Consider the following 10,666-nt stretch of genomic DNA (forward strand, 5'->3'; position numbering starts at 1 on the left):
AGCCGTACGTGGTCACTGGTGCCCGCCTTGGAGGTGGAGCTTGGCTTTGATGCCCGCTCGCCACTATGGCCAACGGCGCGGGGCCTTGTCGCAGCAAAGGATCCTGGCGCGGCGGAGCGAGGAGTGGCAGAGCATTCGCCTATAGTCGAGGGACTTCTTGACAGCTTCTTTCTTCACATGCGGGCGCCGGACACCATGGGTCACGTCGTGGAGCCACGTGCCTTGGCGCTAGGGCACCGTCTTGGGGCAGTGGTGGTGGAGGCCCTTCATGAGCTACGTCGCCCGTGGCTGGCGGAGGGCGAGGCAGAGAGTGGGACGGCGCAGGCGAACCCCCTATTGTGCGGACAAGCTCGGCGATGCGGTCAAGCCAGTCCTCGTAGAGGTCATCGACTGGGCGGTAGCATAAAAGCTCGTGCACCATTAGGAGCGTGGCCCGTGCGTCCGTGGGAATGGGACAAGCGTGAGACGACGAACCAGCTGGAGTCAGCGATGGAGTGGCGGTGCGGCCGTCCTGCCGCACCGGGGTGTGCAGTGAGGATGCTTGCTGCTCTTTCCCTGCCGGACCGGTGGCGGCGTTGGCGGTAGGCGACGGAGAGCGACGGGGTGGCCCGCCGACGGGGGCCATCTGAGCAACGCGGGTGGCAAGGGCAGCCCGACACTTGGCACGGGCACGATGGGCGTCCGCCATGGAGACGATGAAGGGACGTGACGCGGTGCGACGGATGGGAAGCTTCGGCGCACCCCTACCTGGCGTGCCAAATGTCGGATCACGGGTTCCGGCAAAACCCTTAAGGTTCGAACTCTAGGGTGCATGCGAAGATCTCCCCCCCTATCGATCTATGTCCTTACTTAGCCTAGATCTCATGAACTAACTCGACGAACTTGCAACACCAGGGACACAAGATTTATACTGGTTCAGGCCACCGTTGTGGTGTAATACCCTACTCTAGTGTGGTGGTGGATTGCCTCTTGGGCTGAGGATGAACAGTACAAGGGGAAGAACAGCCTCCTGAGGTTGAGGTGTTCTTGTGCTTGGTGCACTTGTGTGGCTGGGGATGACCTAGTTCCTCTCTCTTGCCTTTGGTGGTGGCTAATCCTATTTATAGAGGCCCTGGTCCTCTCCCCAAATATTGAGCGGGAAGGGAGCCAACAACGACCAATTTGAAAGGGGACAACTAGTACAAGCTATCCTGACAAAAGGTGGTCTTCGCCTGCCAAAGGTTCTGGTGGTGACGCCGTCCTGGGCTCCATGGTGACCTCCGTCTTGCCGTCCTTCTTGTCTTGGTATCGTTGCACCAATATGGAAACCTTTGCTTGATGCCTCGGTAATCCGCGCCTGTGCTTGCCCCCTTAGCACCAAAGAGGAAACAAGGACACTCCATGCACTGGCGCCCGCCTGGTCTCGATCGTCATGGCTCACGTCACTAGAACCTCGCGAGGTTTTCCCGACCTTGAACTCTCCGCCCCTCATGAGCCAGCCTAGCGAGGCCGCTCCTGAGGACGTCTTGTGTCGTCCGCCTCGCGAGGCTTGGCCCCTCGCGAGGGTCTTGATTCCTTGTTGATGAAGATGGGTCATACGGGCCTGCCAGCAAAGCCACGCCGTGGGCCGCAGGCAGGCAAGTCTGGGGACCCCCGTTCCTAGAACGTCGACAAAGTCCATCAACTCCAATGGTATAGCTGAGTGCACGACAATGACCTAGCGCACCTTACTCTTCATCTGAAAAGTTTGTAACATGATATGTTGCAGCCCAAAACGAGTCAGCACATGGAATATGCTGGCAATATAACACAATAGAGCAATGAACAAGTAAATGCTATCACTACATGCATATACGGCTGGTGAAGGCTCTATGGTTATAATGTTATTGCGAAAAGCCAATTTTTCCCTACAATAAAGGAATATATTTTATTTAACTATCATGGTAGTTGAAAAACATTGAGAATGGTAAAACCCCATCTCAATCCCAATTAAAAGTAATTAACATCCCACCAAATTAATTTAGGGTGCTGAGATCCACATGATAATCCGAGAACCAGATACTCAAGATGTCCATAACCGGGGACACGGCTAACCATGATTAGTTGTACACTCTGCAGAAGTTTGCGCACTTTTCCCCACAAGACTCGGTCTCCTCCGTTGTATTTCTCGCACTACATGGTGTTTGAGAAACGGATGACCGAGACACAGTCTTTCCGGAGAGGTCCCCTTAACAGATACGTACGCCGGTACACCTACAATCCCCTACATCTGCTAGCCCATCATGGTAAGGTTTCCCACAACTTACTCAACTATCCCAGAGCCCATAATGTCTTGCGGTTGCACACGGAAGTTTCTAGCATGAATAATCTTATGATCCCTTTGAGCCTGGGTGGCGAACCAAAAAGGACAGCACTGGTATATCCTCGGGTGCCCGCAACCAATCCACCCAGGTGTGTGTTTAAGTAGCCACCTTAAGTAAAAAATTAATTAATAGTCTCACATCTGTCATGGATACACTCAAGCCCAATCCACGTCTACGAGCAAAGCATGGCAATAAATAGCATAACGTAGAAGTAACTCCTAGGGTTTAATAATAAAAAGGGTAATAGGTTCTACCCCATCATCTACTTCCCAAAACCCACATGTTAAGAGATCCTACTCATGCACTGTTTGAGGGTCGAACTAATGCATAAAAATGGGTAATAAAGGGGTATGATCAATGTGTTACTTGCCTTGCTGATGATCTACAAAACCTAGTGACTTGTAGTTGCACGCTGCGCACTCCGAGAATTCTAGCACAAACAAACAATAGCATACATAAGCACTCAAGCAAAGATGCAAGGGGAAAACTTCAAATAAGAAGATCCGAACTGAAAATTCAACTGAAGAGGTTCGATTTGCAAAAAGAATCGATCAAAATGGAGATACGGAACTGAAACTACGGTCAAAAGAACTTCATAGACAAATCTGCTTGAAACCAAATTTTAAATTTGTCAAAACATTGTTCGAGTTGATTAAATAGAAAGAGGGTTTCGAAATGAAGAGTTTGGCGTTGGTTTCACTAGATTTGGACAAACGGTTAAGAAACGGTGAGGGTTTGAAGAGCAGGGGCTAATCTGCGATAAAAATAATCGTGGATAGGTCCCTGGCCTAAAAAGAAAATAAAAAGAAAAAACTACGGGCGAACGTTCGCTAACAGAACCAATCTAATGGAAATCATTCACTAACAGATCTAAACGAACGAATTAAATAAATTAAGCCGAATAAAACCGAAATAAAACGCAATCTAATAAAAATGATCTAGGTTTTTACCGAAAATAAAACCGACGAAAACCGACGAAAATAAAACCGGCGGGCGGCGGCGCGGGAGCGGCTCCGGCGGCGGCTAGGGTTAGAGTATCGGGGCGCGGGTGACTTGGACCTCGGGGGGGGGGGGGGCTCGGGCTGGCTTATAAAGCCTGAGCTCGGACGGAGTCCGGCTCGGGCACGGCCCGTTAGGTCGGTTCGTTTTTTCCTAAACAGATTCCACCGAGAAAATCATAAATAAAATAAAATAAAAATCTAAAAATGGCAAAACAAATTTTCACCGTCTAAATAAAATATTTAGACCAAAGTGGACATTTTCTTGGCCTAAAAATGCAATTTTGAAAAATTCATATTTTTCTAATTAAAATAAAATAGCGATAAAATCCAAATAAGATTATTTATTTGATTTTAAAAATTTTCCTATAATATTTCATTTATTTTGGAGAAGTCATATTATCTCCTGTCATATATTTTAATTATGAAATATTTTTGGAGAGAAAAATAATTAAAACCAAAATGATCCACTTTTCAATATTTGAGAAAATTAAAATATGAAAACAATAAAATCCCCAACTCTCTTGGTGGGTCCTCGAGTTGCTTAGGGTTTTGGGATCACAAAGCCAAAATGCAAATAAAATATGATATGCATATGATGACCTATGTATAACATTCCAAATTGGAAATTTGGGATGTTACACCTGAAAATTCAAAAACCCTAGGGGAGTTGACGAAACACAATTCCAGAAAATCACAGATCCAAGACACCATCATGGAGGGGTTTACCATCCTCATTTGTGCCTCTTCGATGATGTGTGAGTAGTTTATTGTAGACCTACGGGTCCGTAGTTAGTAGCTAGATGGCTTCCTCTCTCTCTCTCTCTCTCTCTCTCTCTCTCTCTCTCTCTTGATTCTCAATACAACGGTCTCTTGGAGATCTATTTGATGTAACTCTTTTTGTGGTGTGTTTTTTGGGATCCGATGAACTTTGAGTTTATGATCAGATCTATTTTATCCATGAAAGTTATTTGAGTTTCGATCTCTTATATGCATGATTGCTTATAGCCTCGTATTTCTTCTTCGAATCTTTGGTTTAGTTAGGCCGACTAGATCTATTTTTCTTGTCATGGAAAGAGGTGCTTTTTGATAGGTTCGATCTTACGGTGCTTAGTCCCAGTGATAGAAGGGGAAATGAAACGAATGTATCGTTGCTGTTAAGGATAACAAGATGGGGTCTATTCCTACATGAATAGATCTTGTCTACATCATGAAATCATTCTTATTGCATTACTCCATTTCTCCATGAACTTAATACACTAGATGCATGCTGGATAGCGGTCGATGTGCGGAGTAATAGTAGTAGATGCAGGCAGGAGTTGGTCTGCTAATCTTGGATGTGATGCCTATATAATGATCTTTGCCTGGATATCGTCATAATTATGGAAGTTCTATCAATTGCCCAACAGTAATTTGTTTACCACTTTATGCTATCTTTCTCGAGAGAAACCACTAGTAAAATCTATGGCCCCCGGGTCTCTACTTTATCATATTTGCTTTCGAGATATATTTTATTTGCTTTTATATTCAGATCTATTAATACAAAAAACCCAAAATACCTTGCTGTATTTTTTTTTTGTGTTTCTGCGAGATCTATTTATTCAATCTACTACAAACCAATCTATCTTTTACATGGGAGGGACAGACAACCCCTCTTACACGTCGGGTTGCAAGTATTTGTTCTTTGTGTGCAGGTACCGTTTATGTTGTGTTGCGTGGTTCTCCTACTGGTTCGATAACCTTGGTCTCATCACTAAGGGAAATACCTACCGTAGCTGTGCTGCATCATCCCTTCCTCTTTGGGAAAATACCAACGTAGGTCAAGTTGCATCAAAAGGAATTTATGGCGATGTTGCCGGGGAGACATCATCAACATCTATCAGGTTCCTAATCACAAATCTCATCTGCTTGCAATTTACATTATTTGTCATTTGCCTCTGGTTTTCATCTACCCCACTTCACAAAAAAATGTTGTTTTATTCACCCTCTTTTTCGTTCGTCGTTTTCTCGTTAGATCTGTTTTTATGTGTGTGATCTTGCTTGCCTACCTCGTCACTATGTCTGGCACTAGTACTCCTCCTTTATCTCCAGATTTTGAAGTTTTAGACTTCAAGCAGAGATAAGGAGAAAATCTGAAAGACGCTTGGTATAGATTAATGGAATCTTATAATATTACCAATCTTAAAGGAGATGCAAGGATTTTTCTTCAAAATTTTAATATTGGATTAGCTTTGCATTTTAGATAGCTTTTGGATTTTTGCTGCTAAAGGGAATTTTATTGAACTTGACGCTAATGCTTCTTATGAGATTTTAGAGGGGTTCTTGGGAATTCTACCAACCAAGAAGGGGATATATTTTACTCAAGAAGGGGTTTAGATTTTAGACAAGTTGATAGATTTGCATAAACATAAGGTCGAGTTGCAAAAATATAATGAACCTCTCAAACACATTAGTGAAAACCTCAATCGCATGAATACTTTGATTACACTTTGTAATCAGCGGTTGGATATTTTAGATCTCAAGATGGTTTCCTTTCCTGATAATTTATGGAAGCGTAAAGAGCCTCCCGGATTTTAGAAAGTCCTTAAAAAGTTGTCAAAACCGTGAATGACAATACTTAGATCTATGCATTATGCCTAGCTAGGGGCATAAAACAATAGTGCTTGTTGGGAGGCAACCCAATGAATACATTTATTTTTGCCTTTTTCTTTATGTTCTTGAGTGTTTGCACAATTTTGCTACTGTTATGATTGTGTTTTTTATGTTTTGATTAGTTTTTGTTCCAAGAAAAGCCTTTGGGATCATGTTGGGTGATAGTTGATTTGATCTTGTTGAAAAACAAAAACTTTTGCACCCAGTAAGACAATTTTAAGTTTTAACAGAATAGTGTTAAAATCCTGATTTTTGAACACAAGATTGAAATACAAATTGCCCACATTGTCCTAATTTTTTAGAATTTTTGGAGTTACAGAAGTATTCGAAATTTTCATATTGCTACAGACTTTTCTGTTTTTGACAGATTCTGTTTTCTTTGCGTTGTGTGCTTATTTTGATGAATCTATGGTTTGTATTGGAGGGTATAAGCCATGGTAAATTGGAATACAGTAGATATAATGCAAAAAAATGAATGGGTTTGCAATGGTACTTAGAGTAGTGATTTGCTTTGTTATACTAACGGATCTCATGAAGGTTTTGTTGAGTTTTGTGTGATTGAAGTTTTCAAGTTTTGGGTTAGATCACGATGGCTGAAGGAATAAGGAGTAAGAATAGCCTAATCTTGGGGATCCCCATGGCATCCCAAGCTATTATCTAAAGGAGAAGCAAGAAACTAAGCTTGGGGATGCTCGAGTGGCATCCCCTCTTTAATCTAACAACCATCAGTATTTTACTTGGAACTATATTTTTATTCGTCACATATCATGAGTTTTGCTTGGAGCGTTTTGTATTATATGAGTCTTTGCTTGTTTTGCTTTTTAGCTTGTGTCATCTATCCTTGCTGAACACACCTATTTGAGAGAGCCAAAATTATAATATGATTTGTTAGAATTGCTCTATGTGCTTCACTTAAATCTTTTTGAGCTATGGAATTGCTCTAGTGCTTCACTTAGATTTATTTGAGAGATAGTAATTTTTGAAGAAATTCTCTCATGCTTCACTTATATTATTTTGAGAGAAGAAATTTTTATACTCATGTTCTTCACTTAGATTTGTTTGAGCTCTTAAAAGCAACATATGAACTAGTCCCAAAGTGATAGATATTCAAGAGGGATATAATAAAAACTTTCATGAAGATCATTGGACCAAATAAACTTGATTCTTTGTAATAGTTTTGCGATATGATGATAGTGATATGTGAGTCATGTTGATGAGCAATTGTGGTTTAGTAAGAATATTGATGTTAAGGTTTGTGATTCCCTATAAATGCACAAAAGTCAATAGTTATGCAATGAAATTACATCCTACATGTGGTGCATTATTCAGCATTAATTATGCTTAATGCTCGCTTATGAGATTTTTCGTTTCTTGGTTGGATGCTTCTCAATATTTTGCTAGCCTTCACTTGTACTAAGTATGATTACTACTTATGCATCCAAAATCCTTAAACCCAGTTTTGCCATATGAGTCCAGTATACCTACATACAATGTCGTTCTAAGCAAATTTGTATGTGCCATCTCTAATTTTCAAAATAAATTTCTTTTTATGTGCTCGTATCGCTCATGAAACGGTAGGGGGTGGCTGATATTTTTCCTTGCTAGAAGTGTTATTCTCAAGATGAGTGTTTATTCACTTGTCATTGCACGAGAGTACGACAAAGGTATTAGGGATGCCTAGTCCCGAATGAAAAATGAATTTACTTTATGTTATCAAATAATAAATTCCTTGGAAAGTGTTGGTATGGATGGAACCCGTTGATTCGGTTAGCCGTGGAATGTGAAAGTATGGTGGAAAAAGGAATAAACTTTATTTTTCTGTTTGGGGACTGCCTATGATATATCTAGCATAGAAAGTATTGGGAACTACTCGATCGTTTTCGTTGACATGAAAGGCATGCCACCCAAAATGTTTTATCTCTATATTTTTCGCTTTGAGTTCTAGTACCTCTACAAATCCCTACTTCCCTCTACGAAGGGCCTTTCTTTTTTACTTTATGCGATTTTACTTTTATTTGAGTCACCATCTTCTCTTATAAAGTACCAACTAAGGGGAACTATGATCGTACTTGAGCATTGGGTGTAGCTAATATGCGAGTGTGTTTCATGAATGGATCAATGATTGAGCATAATGGGCTAGGCATAACTTGCTTTAATGTTGATATTTTGAAAGACATGGTTACTTGTTGATATGCTTGAGTATCGAAATCTTCATGTCAAAACTAGACTATTACTTTGAATCATATAAAAGTCCAAATGTCCATGCTACAAAGAAAAGATTATGTGATGAACATGATAGGCAGCATTCCACATCAAAAATTCTGTTTTCATCATTTACCTACTCGAGGACGAGCAGGAATTAAGCTTGGGGATGCTCATACATCTCCAACGTATCTATAATTTTTTATTTTTCCATGATATTATATTATCATTCTTGGGTGTTTTACAATCATTTTATAGTAACTTTATATCATTTTTCGCGACTAACCTATTGACATAGTGCCCAGTGCCAGTTGCAGTTTTTGCTTGTTTTTTACTTCACAGAAAATACCAAACGGAGTCCAAACATAGTGAAATTTTTTGGAGATTTGTTTTGGACCAGAAGGCACAAGTTGGGCCAAGGAAGTACCAGAGGCGGGCTCTGAGGGGAGGACAACCCACCTCGGCGTGCCTGGGGGCCTAGGCGCGCCCTGGTGGGTTGTGCCCACCTCGGCCGCCTCCTGCACCACCTCTTTGCTATATAAAAACCTCGAATATCCAAAAACCCTAGGGGAGTTGACGAAACACAATTCCCGCCATCGCAAGTTCCAGAAACCACAGATCCAATCTAGACACCATCACGAAGGGGTTCATCATCCTCATTGGTGTCTCTATGATGACGTGTGAGTAGTTCATTGTAGACCTACGGGTCCGTAGTTAGTAGCTAGATGGCTTCCTCTCTCTCTTTTGATTCTCAATATAATGGTCTCTTGGAGATCTATTTGATGTAACTCTTTTTGCGGTGTGTTTGTTGGGGTCTGATGAACTTTGAGTTTATGATCAGATCTATTTTATCCATGAAAGTATTTGAGTTTTGATCTCTTATAGGCATGATTTCTTATAGCCTCCTATTTCTTCTTCGAATCTTTGGTTTAGTTAGGCCGACTAGATCATTTTTTCTTGCCATGGGAAGAGGTGCTTTGTGATGGGTTTGTTGGGGTACGTAGTAATTTCAAAAAAAATCCTACGCACATGCAAGATCATGGTGATGCATAGCAACGAGAAGGAAGAGTGTTGTCCATGTACCCTCGTAGACCGTAAGCGGAAGCGTTACGACAACGTGGTTGATGTAGTCGTACGTCTTCACGGTCGACCAATCCTAGCACTGAAGGTACGGCACCTCCGCTACACACGTTCAGCTCGATGACATCATGTGAACTCACGATCCAGTAGAGCTTCGAGGGAGAGCTACGTCAGCACGACAGTGTGATGACAGTGACGATGATGCTACCGGAATAGGGCTTTGCCCAAGCACCACTATGATACGACCGAGGTGGATTATGGTGGAGGAGGCACCGTACACGGCTGGAAACAATCAACTTGTGTGTTCTAGGGTGCCCCTGCCCCCATATATAAAGGAGCAAGGGGGAGGCTGGGCGGCCTAGGGGCACGCCAAGGATAGGGGGAGTCCTCCTCCTAGTAGGAGTAGGACTCCCCTTTTCCTAGTCCAACTAGGAAGGGGGAAGGGGAAAGGAAGGAGAGGAGAGAGGAAGGAAAGAGGGGGGGCCCTCCTTGTCCAATTCGGACTCCCAAGGGGGGGGGGGCGCACGGACAGCCCTATGCCCTCTCCTCTCTCTCTCCCACAAGGCCCATGTAGGCCCATTAGTTCCCCCGGGGATTCCGATAACCCCCCGACACTCCGATAAATATCCGGTGTCAGAATATAGTCGTCCAATATATCAATCTTTATGTCTCGACCATTTCGAGACTCCTAGTCATGTCCGTGATCACATCCAGGACTCTGAGCTATCTTCAGTACATCAAAACACATAAACTCATAATTTCGATCGTCACTGAACGTTAAGCGTGCGGACCCTATGGGTTCGAGAACTATGTAGACATGACCGAGACATGTCTCCGGTCAATAACCAATAGCGGAACCTGGATGCTCATATTGGTTCCTACATATTCTACGAAGATCTTTATCGGCCAAACCGCATAACGATATCTGTTGTTCCCTTTGTCATCGATATGTTACTTGCCGGATATTTAATCGTCGGTATCTCAATACCTAGTTCAATCTCGTTACCGGCAAGTCTCTTTACTCGTTCCGTAATGCTACATCCCATAACTAACTCATTAGCTACATTGCTTGCAAGGCTTATAGTGATGTACATTATCGAGAGGGCCCAGAGATACCTCTCCGACAATCGGAGTGACAAATCCTAATTTCGATCTATGCCAACTCAACAAACACCATCGGAGACACCTGTAGAGCACCTTTATAATCACCCAGTTATGTTGTGATGTTTGGTAGCACACAAAGTGTTCCTCCGGTATCCGGGAGTTGCATGATCTCATAGTCATAGGAACATGTATAAGTTATGGAGAAAGCAATAGCAACAAACTAAACGATCATCGTGCTAAGCTAATGGATGGGTCAAGTCAATCACATCATTCTCTAATGATGTGATC

This window comes from Triticum aestivum, chromosome 2A (assembly GCF_018294505.1).
Source record: "Triticum aestivum cultivar Chinese Spring chromosome 2A, IWGSC CS RefSeq v2.1, whole genome shotgun sequence".
NCBI classification, from domain to species: domain Eukaryota; kingdom Viridiplantae; phylum Streptophyta; class Magnoliopsida; order Poales; family Poaceae; genus Triticum; species Triticum aestivum.